The following is a 12,509-nucleotide window of genomic DNA, read 5'->3' on the forward strand; positions in this document are numbered from 1 at the left end:
CCCCCTCGCAAACCTTTAAAAAAAAAAAAGGGCCCTGTTCATATAGAAAAAGGGAAAAATTTGCTGAAAAAAAAGGGGAGGGGTGGGGTGAAAAGGGGGCCCAACCCCCAATTGCAAAAATGATACTCTTTGTTTTTTCCCTCCTTTGCCACTTGAAAAGATACGTTCATGAAAAATATTTTTCCCAAAAATAAAGGGGTTTCAAATCTTGTGTTTGATTTATTTACGGGCGTTTTAAAATCTGGACAAGAGGAGATCCCTCGGAAGCAAGGAAACACCAATATTATATGACAATTGCAGGTTTGGTTTGATTGTGGCGCCCCCTAGCACCGGCTTAAGCGGTATACAATCTTCACATTAAGTGCTGGAAGAATATACCATATGGCTGAGCTGTATGTAATTTGTGTTTTTCATGTGTCGTTAGAAACACAAGAACGTCGTCCGGAATATGAGAACTTTTTGTCCAACAATTTTGCGCTTTTTATGAAAATACTATTTTATTTTACTTTGTTACATAAACAAACAACAAAACAGCGAAATATATTTCATTTAGTGTTTTCCTGAATAAACCACTTTACCAATAACAAGTATCAGTACAAACTTTTGCTGTACAACAATTTGATACACACATCATGTTTGGAATGAAACTGACAACAAAGTCATGTTGAATCACAGTGTATTACTTAATTATACTGGAATCAACTTATCCTAGAGCGCCAACTACAAACATTAATAATGAAATAACAATATATACTTCAATAGTCATGATTAAACAGATTTTACTAAAACAATACTCATAAATGAATTATTCAAAATACAGCCAACAGGTTAACATAACATACATGATCATAGCCGAATGTATTAGTAAAGGTCTACGGTTAAAGCATTGAAATGCACAAGTGAGAGAGAGAGAAGCTGAAGTAAAAGTAGCTAAATTAAATAACTAATTATCTTGAAAACATATCAAGAGAACAAATACAACACATGTCATTATTGAATATGATTCACATGAATTTATTAATTAAATTAAAATCAAGAAGACATAGATTCTGTCTGTGTGACATGAAAATAGATTAAGCGCATTCATTACTTTAATTGAACGTAGTTTTTATTTAAAAGGCAATTTGTTGTTATTATTTTGCTTTGATCATCGAAAGCGATTAGAAAAAAATCACCATGACTCTATGTCATAAATCAAAATTGTACTATCGGATATACGCAATATTTAGGAAAATAGATGTTATTACATGCTTTAAAATTACTCTAATCAAAATATTTGCTATCTGTAATCGCATCAATGGAGCGTTAAAACTCAGCAAAAGAACATAATAAAGATGATCTCATTTAAAATGTGAGATTATCGCTTTTATTCTTTCAATTAGATTGATGTATGTTCTAAATGAAACGTATTTGATGCTTATCTAACTGATAATAGCGGCGATAACACAAGCGGAACAGCTGGGGGGATTCGTTCCTGTGAACTTCAATATGGCGGGTAGTTTGCCTTGACAAACTGCACGATTTTCTCGTGGCTTCTAAATGCAATATAGTGTGAACAGAGCAACAAATTAATTTAAATTCTTAACACCTGTACATATGAAGATTTATTAGCTATGTAAACACAATATATTGCATTGTGTTCATTTTCAGGTGATGCAGGGTGTTTGTTCACTAAATTATGTTTAATTTGCTTGCTGAAGCAGTTTAGTTAGAAAAAATTAAACTTTGACGAATATCAATGTGAATATAACGATAAATTTTAACGTAGAAATGACATTGCAAATGTGAAATAGTTGAAACTATCATAATTTTACTGGATGTTTATATATTGATCACCGTCCTATGAACATCATTTCATCGTCTTAATGTTTAGGACTTCTTAAGCCGGTGCTAGGGGGTATGAAAGACACTTTGCATTTACCAGAAAAGACCATAAACCGAGCTTGCAACAGTTTCTAATGTGTCGTGTTTTGCGTTTTTCAAGGTTTCTAATGTGTTGTGTTTGACATTTTTTTCAAGGTCTCAACTGTGTCGTTTTTGGCTTTTTTTCAAAGTTTTTTATGTGTTGTGTTTAACGTTTTTCAATGTTTCTAAAGTGCCGTGTTTAACGTTTTTCAAGGTTTCTAATGTGTTGTGTTTGACGTTTTTCAATGTTTCTAATGTGTCGTGCTTAACGGTTTTTCAAGGTTTCCAATGTGTCGTGTTTAACTTTTTTCAAGGTTTCTAATGTGTCGTGTTTGACGTTTTTCAAGGTTTCTTATGGATCGTGTTTTACGTTTTTTCAAGGATTCTTATTGATGTATCTAGACATATAAGCTGTTGTTGTTGTTGGGAGCGTTTTTGTTTCCTTGTATGATTCAGCCTTCAAGTTCTGGCTATGTCGCGATTATATATAACTTGCTCATGGAGGCGCACTGTAACACCGCACTTTGGGGTCAAACGCACTTTGGGGTCGAACCCCAAAGTGCGTTACGCACTTTGGGGTTGAACCCCATAGTGCGTTACGCACTTTGGGGTCCAATTTCGACCCCAAAGTGCGTTAAACAGGTACATATGCATTTTTCAACATCAGGCAAACGACCGCACTTTGGGGTCAGAGAAAATTTATGTTCATTATGTTTTAAATAATATAGTGTAGTCAAAGCCAATGGTAAACAAAAATCAAGGTATTAAAATAAATAGACACAAAACATGTGCCCTGAATCAATAGGGATTTAAATGGTCTTGATTAATAACTTTCACAAAATAAATCACCAAAAAAAGAATTTGTATCAATGCAGCACGCCTAATTTTCATGAAAATTTTGAAAATTTATTTGAATGTATGATATTGTGGAATAACATAAAGGAAGCAATTTGCACATTATCAATGGCACTTATAACTTACGTAAATTACCAAAAAGTTGTCAAAATATGCATAAATAGCCCTTAATGCGTTAGTAACGCAGTAGGAATATAGTTGTAAATATTGAAAACTCAGTCATTGACCGCACATAATATGTAAAATATTACTTGAATCTTGAATCATTTTACATTTCCTATAATCGTAAGTACATATTTCTCAAGTTTGATTTTATTGAAATATTTTGACTCATTTGGAGGCATGCAGCTTTAAGCTTAAAATATGTTTTTCTAAAAGTTTCCATTTATTTTAAAAGAATGTACACCTTTCATTAACTCCGTTGTTTTTAGCTAAATGCATCATTTTCCCGTTTGTTATTTACACATTTTACAGAAATATGATAGTCTTTGCATAGACAAAGGTATAAATTCTGGGTAATCTTAGTAAGACATTTCAGTAAAAAATTTGCCTGATGATATGTTAAAATAGCCATTCATTTAGCTAAATGCGACACATTAGAAACTTGACTAGGTGAAGATGCGGCTTTAGTAGTAGTCCGTACAGGCAGTTAAAAATATCAACTATTTAAGTAGTCGCACCTTAAGAGCGAGCTTCAGAATAATGTAAAATTCTCACTGGGGGTATAGAGGGAATTGTGGGGTAGCGATCTCCCCGAGGTTTAAAAGTAACATTTTAAAGGCATATTATGCTTTTATTTGTTTTTTTCAGCTTTTTTATTTTGATGTTCTTTTATATTATCAAAAAAATACACATTGGCCAATTACCTGAACCATCTTTTTCATCTGTTGCTTTTTGACAATGATGAGTAGTACAGTACTGTTTATAGTGATAAGTAGTTTACATATTTTTATAATTATGGAAGTCAAATACTACATTGTTTTTAACTACTTTTATGACAAATAATTTCACATTTATCGCTACTTTATTCAGGTAACAAGCATCTTACATTTCTCTGATACCATTATTTTATCATTATAAAATTCATCTTTCTAAAGAAGTATGTAAGATTTCCCATTAAAAAAGCATCTGGCGAACAGTTGTTACGGAGGGGGAAAAAATATTAACTGCATTTTATTTCATTCCTTTCATATTTAAAATGGAGCTCAACATGGCACCACAAGTTATCAAGTAAATGACTAACAGAACGGGATATTTTTTCGCAGCATCTTTAAACTTTAGGAATACACGATTTCTGTACTAAAATATTTTGAACGGTGGCAAAAAAGTGACATTTTGCAACTTTTTTTTGTTTTTGATACTTTTTTTTTCGTACATATTTTTGGTTGTTTTTTTTGTTTGTCATACATTTTTTTTTTAGTTTTGAATACATACTTTTTTTAGTTTTGCATACATATTCTTTTTAAGTTTTTGCAGACATATTTTTATTTTTAGTTTTGCATACATATTTCATTTTGAGTTTTTGGTACATATTTTATTTTTGTTTTGTTTTTTTACTTTTTTCGTACATAATTTTACATGACGCCATTTGCAAAGTAGAGGTTTGGATAATTAAGCTATTTGTAAAACACCATTTTTAAACACTTCGCCATCTGTAAATTACAGTACCCCATTTACAAACGCCATTTGTAAATACCAACATTTTCATTTTTGTAAGTATCAAAAAGATAATAACACTTTTTAGTATATATATATATATATATATACAGAGACAAAGATATTATCTATGCCTCTGATATATACATGTACATGTATATATATGTATATATATATGTTTTTTCTAAATCAGTGGAATATAAGGACCTATTTAGATCTTTCATTGTGCATTATTGTAATACACCAGTCCCTTGTAACCATCTCCCTTACCCCCGGGGGAGTGTGGGTTAAAAAAGAATCGTGTGATGTCTGCGCTGTTCCGGGGCATAAGGCAGGAATGTTATTATCTGAATATGCCCCGCAGGGCGAAGATTTTACCAGTGGTCGGCTTGGTTTTAAGTCAATGCCCCCTCCTCCCCCCCCCCCCCCGCTATACTCAGGCGGTGGGTTGAGTGGTCCATATTCATTCACCAATCAACAGCCCTTTCCAAATAGACACTAATATAATAGTAGATAATAATAATAAAAAATACACTAATTATATTAAATACATATGATTTAAAAAAATGGGCCGAAAAAGGTCTGCCGAAAACCAGACTTGCGCGGCCAAAAACGACTGGGCCGATTCCAAAAAAATGGGCCGAAATGTGACCAAACTACTGTGCTAGTTTTACACTCAACTATGGGCTGTTGTGAGATGTGAAGGCTGTTTTGATTGGCTAAAATATGTACGAAAAAAAAATTGTACGAAAAACTTAAATAAAATATGAATGCAAAGCTCAAAAAAAAAAATATGAATGCAAAACTGAAAAAAAAAAATATGTATGCAAAACTTAAATAAAAAATATGTATGCAAAACTTAAATAAAAATAAATGCAAATGTCACTTTTATGCCACCGTAATTTTGTTATATGAACAAATTATTATTATTATTGGATATTTTAAGTGGTAAAATTAATGAACTTTTTATCACTTAAGCATCATCAGAGTATTGACCGCCATCTTGAACTCCACCTCAAATATTTCAATGTCGAAGATCAAAAATAAGTCAGTTCTCAGTATTTAAGCAGAACTCAGATTACACCTTTAGACCTCTGGAACCCAAAGTGCGTTGATATGTAGCATATTAACGCACTTTAGGGTCAATTTCTCGATTTTGACCCCAAAGTGCGTTTGACACCAAAGTGCGGTGCGAAGTTTAACGCACTTTGGGGTCGGACCCCAAAGTGCGTTTGACCCCAAAGTGCGGTGTTACAGCGCACTATGTATTGTTTAAGACAAAATATTTACAGGAAATTGTTTTCTCTTGCTTGATACAATATTGAATTATCTAGACCTTCTTTTGATTGAAAAAAGTTTGATAAGACAAAATTTCATCGTTTTAAACATGTATCATTTTTAACCACACATTTTTCGTTCCAAAATATGCTTCTATTAAAGCTGCCCTAAATTCAAGGAAAAACAAACATAGTTAGGTTAGTTTCTCCTCTTGCTACATATAAAACTTGGAAAGATAAGAGAAGCAGAGTACCTGTGTTTTGTCTAGGAATTGCTTTAAGCGCATCTCGTGGGATCAGATACAACGTTTCTCGTGCATGTATGGTCTCATGACACGCAGCCTTTATGCCACATCGAGGAACATCGTCTAATGAAAGCTAGTGTAATAATCGCCGTGCACGGCATCTTTATTGCCTATTTGTAAATATTTTATGATGACTTAGTAATCAAGTAACTATGTTATTAAGGGATTATAACTTATCCGAAAATCTGCTTGTCCGAAGTTTTGTCCTGAACATCGATTATTTACCATGCTAAAAACAATTATTTCTTTAGGCAGAAACTGACGGGATAGAGCTTGCAGATAGAACTTAATTATTCTTATTTGTTTCAATGAAAGTATTGTATCGGATAATTCGAAGCAAGGTTTTCTAGTTACGTATCTCAAATAACAAGAATGAATGCGTTTCATCAGTATTTCTGTTTATGTTTATATTCGTTTAAATTTAGGATCGCAATTTGAAAGTTAAAAGCTTTTATCGCAAATGTAAGTTGATGACAGATGTCCCAAGGGGGCTAATTGTCTTACAAACTTGAAATAAATTATTGAAAAATAAATTGAATATCATATGAAAATATGAATATTAAAGGAAAGATTACACTGATTACTCGCAGCGGAGACTTAAATAACAATGTCAAATTTTGTTTGACAAGTAACAGATATATAGCGCTGCTACAGGGGTAGCAAATCTGGAAAAAAACAAAAGGTGTCATTTCAAATCTACAGATGCTGGCCTCAAGTAAAATAACATGTTAACATATTTATTATGTAATCTTCGGATAGGATTACAAAATATTAGTTTATGAGACAACCCACGTGATTGATTCAGCAAGTGGGCATCGTTAATATGTTAAAATTTGTAAAACAAAATGTTTGTATATCATTTTGTGTGCTAGACATTGCATGTAATATTAATTTATACCATTAATAGGGTGAAAATATGTCATAGACTTTCTAAAAAAGGTTATATATTACTATTATTTAATTTCTTTTTTCCCTCAAATTTTGATATATTTCTGAGGTACAAACATTTGTTTTCAGTGTAATAACAATGTACGTAAAACTGCAGAGTCATGTTGATAACGACCGTTATCATTGGAGGTTACCATGATATTATAACTCTCAGTCAATTATTATCTACAGTTTGTTTTATTTTCATAATTAATTGATATTGTGTCATGACTTATAGATCTGTGTTATTTGTGATACTATTGTTTAAAAACAGTGGTTCGTGATTTAATGCTATTTCATTGTATGATAACAAATCGTTCATTTTGATATTTAACTAATATAGTTTACATTTACATATATATTGTTGCATTTTTAAGTACACCGTGATGAAGACCACAGTGCAGTGTGCGGCCTTACTTCGAATCACGCGCCTCTTGCCGCTTAATGTTCGAATCTCGTCAAGAAACAGATTAGCTCTATCATGTGAGGATGTTGTCTCTGGCATTCCTACATAAGTCCTTTTTTTTCTCAACATTTAATAGCAAAACATTTAAAATTTATTTCAAACGTAAAATAATACAGAATTGTCATAATACTATCATACCGTCGGTTACCCACTGTATATATTCCGTACATGCGGAAAATATACCGTGAAAGTACGGAATATATACCGTGGATAACCGACAATGATATTACCAATACTTATAATAATAGGTGGCAATACTTAAGAAAGTCATCATTTTGGGAGTGTTTAAATTCAAGCCGGTGCTAGGGGCGGCATGAGTGATGTTGCACTTTTTCATTTTCCCTCATGTACAGACTCAATCAAACCGAGTCTGAATTTTCATGTAATTTTGTTGTGATTAATGCTTCCGAGGGATCACACTTTTTTCCAGAGTTTTTCATTGGTCTAAATTTTACCGGTATAAATCTTTGTTTTATCGTAAGAATTTGTTTTACCAGTTAAATAGTTGTGGTATACATTATAGTAAGCATTCGGAGTATGTTCTGTTTACTCTGGTGGGAATTGTACTACTTGTTATTATATAATTATACACATCCATGTCGTTTTAGAGTTGTACCCGGCGATTAATATGCACAATTGATAGTTACATAAACTCGAAACACATACTAAACATTTTTACAAGGAAAAAATGTCACATTGTCACGTTAAAAATAATTCTGAAGATGTGATATCAAGATTTTTGCGTATTTCAACAAGAAATGTGAACCTGTTCATGCGTTTCCAGTTATCACATGCATGTATGTATACATGTATCTTTTCTTTCTTTTAGAGTGTATTTCTGGTGCAATTTCCTTTTATAGTACATTAATCTTTCGCATTCAAATGTAATTTCTATGATAAGTCACAGAGCTTTTGATAAAATAACTTCAATCTGCACAGACAGAAAGTGTTTTGATATTTCAATACGCCAAATACATTTTTTCCATGTATATACATGCGCGTATAAGGATTCTACCTTGTTTACAATTAACTTGACTAAATAAAAAAAATGTATTGTTGCAATTAGAATTACAATTATTTAAAGTAAATTCATTAATATAAAAATAATATTTTGCAACGCTTAATTTCCTTAACCTTATGTTGTACTTGTCAATTTAATATTATTATTCCATAGGAAAAACCATAATCTATCATCCACGAGGAGTGGTGTTAATTGGTCAGGTCACTGCGTTCTTTATTTATATGAATGTTACATATTAGAATCAAAGAATCTTGAATCGATTTTTACATTATGAAGAATGGAATTACACCTATAATTGACAATGTATCATTTTAAACGGTTTGCTACCATGGTTTGCTTCACCGAGTAAGATCCACGCGCGCTGTGCATTTTCCCTCGGGAACACCTTGGTACAAGACAAGAGTTTAAATCTTGATTACTAACACATCATGTAATGTCCCTTTCCTTACAAAGAAATTATCTTTTAACTGGCGGATTCCTCGCTGTAATATGCATAATAGATATTTCATATCGAATAATATTATGAGCGTTAAGGTCGTATAACTTTAATACGGGGTATAAAACATGCAGTGTGGTGAGATAACATCTTTTTGATGTCGGCCATGTTGAATATTCTATGATTTAATTACGGAAATTATACGAATATTTCGCAACATAACGACATCATACCTTGTGATTTATATTTTATAATGACGCTGTATCACTTTTTTGTTTCACTGGTAATTCATTTATAAAATAATAAAAACGAGTTAACACGTTTCAATAGAATGATTAGACAAAGGTTTTCTTTATTAATTACCGAATCAATTTTCTGCAATGCTAAGCATCGATACGACGGAACAGAGCTGCTCGATTAATAAAAGCACGCAAACACACTGATATGTCTTGCAAGACGATTATTGAAAATTTAGTCTCATAAATATGGTTGTATCATAAAAGGAAACAATCAAGTTTTAATACCTGACAAAAGAAAAAGAGCCGAACTTGTTTTGACAAAAGTGACACCCAAGATAAGCCAATATATAGAAAGAAATTTCTTACTTATGATTTCTGTTCCAATATTTGTGAGATTTTGGTTTTGAAATGCGTAATTTACAATGGAAAAACTGAAGAAAAGTTGAATCAAGAGTAATGACTACAGTGGTATAGACAATAATTTCAGTCTTGTTTAAAAGAATTTGTATCTACGTACCCACCTCCCCTCCAAACTGTACATAGTTTTAGGTAGAAAAAATATTGGAATCAATGCTTATCCACAGCAGAAAAATGTCGCACCTGAAATGTTGCGGGGTTTATTAAAAAAACAACAACAACAACAATGAAGCGATTTATTCATCTTTATTGGAAGAATGTTAACTTCATCTGAAATGAATAACTGTCAAAAGTTCTACTAATAGATGAATTCATAAAAAACAATAACAAAAATCCAAAAAATCTATAATGAAGATGAAAAAGTCAGAAAAAGAAGTCTAATAGAATAATCCTAGAACATTTAACCTTGTCACCAGGGGTATGTATAAAGCCCTGATTCTAACCCCAAATCACCTCTATTAACAAATTTAAAAATTGTTCCCCCGATACAAAAACTCAAGCTGTTTTAATTTGTAAGAAAATTCAGATGTTAAAAGAATTTACATATTATATGGTTATACTACGGAGCCCCTAAGGTGACATTTTCCACACTTTTTTCCCCGGAATTTAATTCGTTTTTACGAAATAATAATTCGTAATTACGAAATAATAATTCGTTTTTACGAAATATTAATTCGTTTTTACGAAATATTAATTCGTTTTTACGAAATATTAATTCGTTTTTACGAAATATTAATTCGTAATTACGAAATATTATTTCGTAATTACGAAATATTAATTCGTTTTTACGAAATATTATTTCGTATTTACGAAATATTATTTCGTTATTACGAAATATTAATTCGTAATTACGAAATATTATTTCGTAATTACGAAATATTTATTCGTAATTACGAAATATTAATTCGTTTTTACGAAATATTATTTCGTAATTACGAAATATTATTTCGTAATTACGAAATATTAATTCGTAAAAACGAAATGTTATTTCGTAATTACGAAATAATAATTCGTAAATACGAAATAATATTTCGTAAAAACGAATTAAATTTTTTTCTAGCGTTTCAAAGAGTTTTGGTAATAGTTATAAATAAGGCCTCAAAACTAAGTTCCTGACTTAATATAAGGCATGTACATGCAATATAAATAGTGATTTTTGTTCTTCCCAAGTTTTTTAACTTTACACTATTGTACATTAATTAAATAATCGCATGTCAATAGCGTTGAGCCACAGCCGTGATAGTACTCGCGCTAGGAAAATTTAGTTAAAATGGGGGTCCTGTGCTTCAAATCCAAACACGAACATTTCTAATAACACCCCCCCCCCCTCCTCGTCCCATTAGTTTTACTAATGTATATGATAAAAGAACGGAATAATATAGCATGTTTCTGCTTTAAAGATACATGTCGTAAAAGATTGCCTCAAACATTAAAACATTGCTGATAGGAACATGTATTTGACAATGGGAAAAAAAGACTATTTTGGATAGAGAATTACTTCTCACTCAAAAACCCTGATCACTTAAATATAATAACTTGAAAACCATTCGGCTTATAATCGCAAAGTTGATCAAGGCATGTAAATGACCCATTTGTGAGATTAATACGTTCTTTATCTAGGTCAAAATGACCTTAAATAAGATTTCGTGAAAAGGAATTAATATTTCGTAATTACGAAATAACATTTCGTTTTTACGAATTAATATTTCGTAATAACGAAATAATATTTCGTAATTACGAAATAACATTTCGTAAAAACGAATTAATATTTCGTAAATACGAATTAATATTTCGTAAAAACGAATTGATATTTCGTAATTACGAAATAACTTTTTGGTTTTTTAAGAATTAATATTTCGTAATTACGAAATAATATTTCGTAAAAACGAATTAATATTTCGTAAAAACGAATTGATATTTCGTAATTACGAATTAATATTTCGTAAAAACGAATTAAATGCCGGGGGAAAAGTGTCGAGAATGTCACCTTAGGGGCTCCGTATTATACACATTAATTAAACTAGATCATAATGTTTCGGTATATAACTGCTGCATTTTTTTTTCGGACAAATTCCGTCTGTTATCAGTTTGACTTCCTGTAAAATTAACAGGGAAGGACTGAATATAAGAAGAATTTTCATTGGTCATTTTAAAATTACAAACTGAAATCGGTGAATCTCATTGGTCATTCTAAAATAAAATGTAAAGGACAGTTCTAACCATTCTAAAATAAAATGTAAAGGATAGTTCTTACCATTCTGAAATAAAATTTTAAGTATAGCACTATGATAACATGGAAAGGATAGTTTTGCCACTATAAAATAAAATGTAGATGATAGTTCTAATATAAAATGTACAGGAGTGAGGATAGATTTATTATTTTTTTTGAATTAATTTGTAAATGATTACAAAATTTTTGACGTCAAACGTCAAACAAGTAAAAGGGACACCTAAAGTAGAAGTTGTTCTTCTTTGAAAAATCAATATATAAATATGCTATGATTTAATTCCATTGTTTAAAAAATTTAAATGAATACTACCAGCGTTAATCAATGTCTCCACTTTACAGAACCTAAAAATATTAAACTTAAATCCAATTCACTTAAATAACATGTTACTTATTAAAGGCTGCTAGTACATAGTTTATTAGAGTGTTATTGTGTTGTTCATTTACAATAAAATTATATACATTAAATCATACTTGTAAAGGACCATCACATTTTATACATTTGAAACATAACAAAACTTCTAGATATAAAACAATTGAGTATAAATCATATAATACAAACAATTTGCACTCATATAATATAGATTCCTATGAAATAAAACGTTTTAACCTTTTTTCTTAAAAACCCAAAAAAAAAAAAAAAAAAAAAAAAAAAAAAAAAAAAAAAAAAAAAAAAAAAAAAAAAAAAAAAAAAAAAAAAAAAAAAAAAAAAAAAAAAAAAAAAAACAAACAATTGCCACTCATATAATATAGATTCCTATGAAATAAAACGTTTTAA

The sequence above is a fragment of the Ruditapes philippinarum genome, unplaced genomic scaffold, assembly GCF_026571515.1.
Source record: "Ruditapes philippinarum isolate M1 unplaced genomic scaffold, ASM2657151v2 ctg2327_1_1_1_1, whole genome shotgun sequence".
Classification (NCBI taxonomy): Eukaryota; Metazoa; Mollusca; class Bivalvia; order Venerida; family Veneridae; genus Ruditapes; species Ruditapes philippinarum.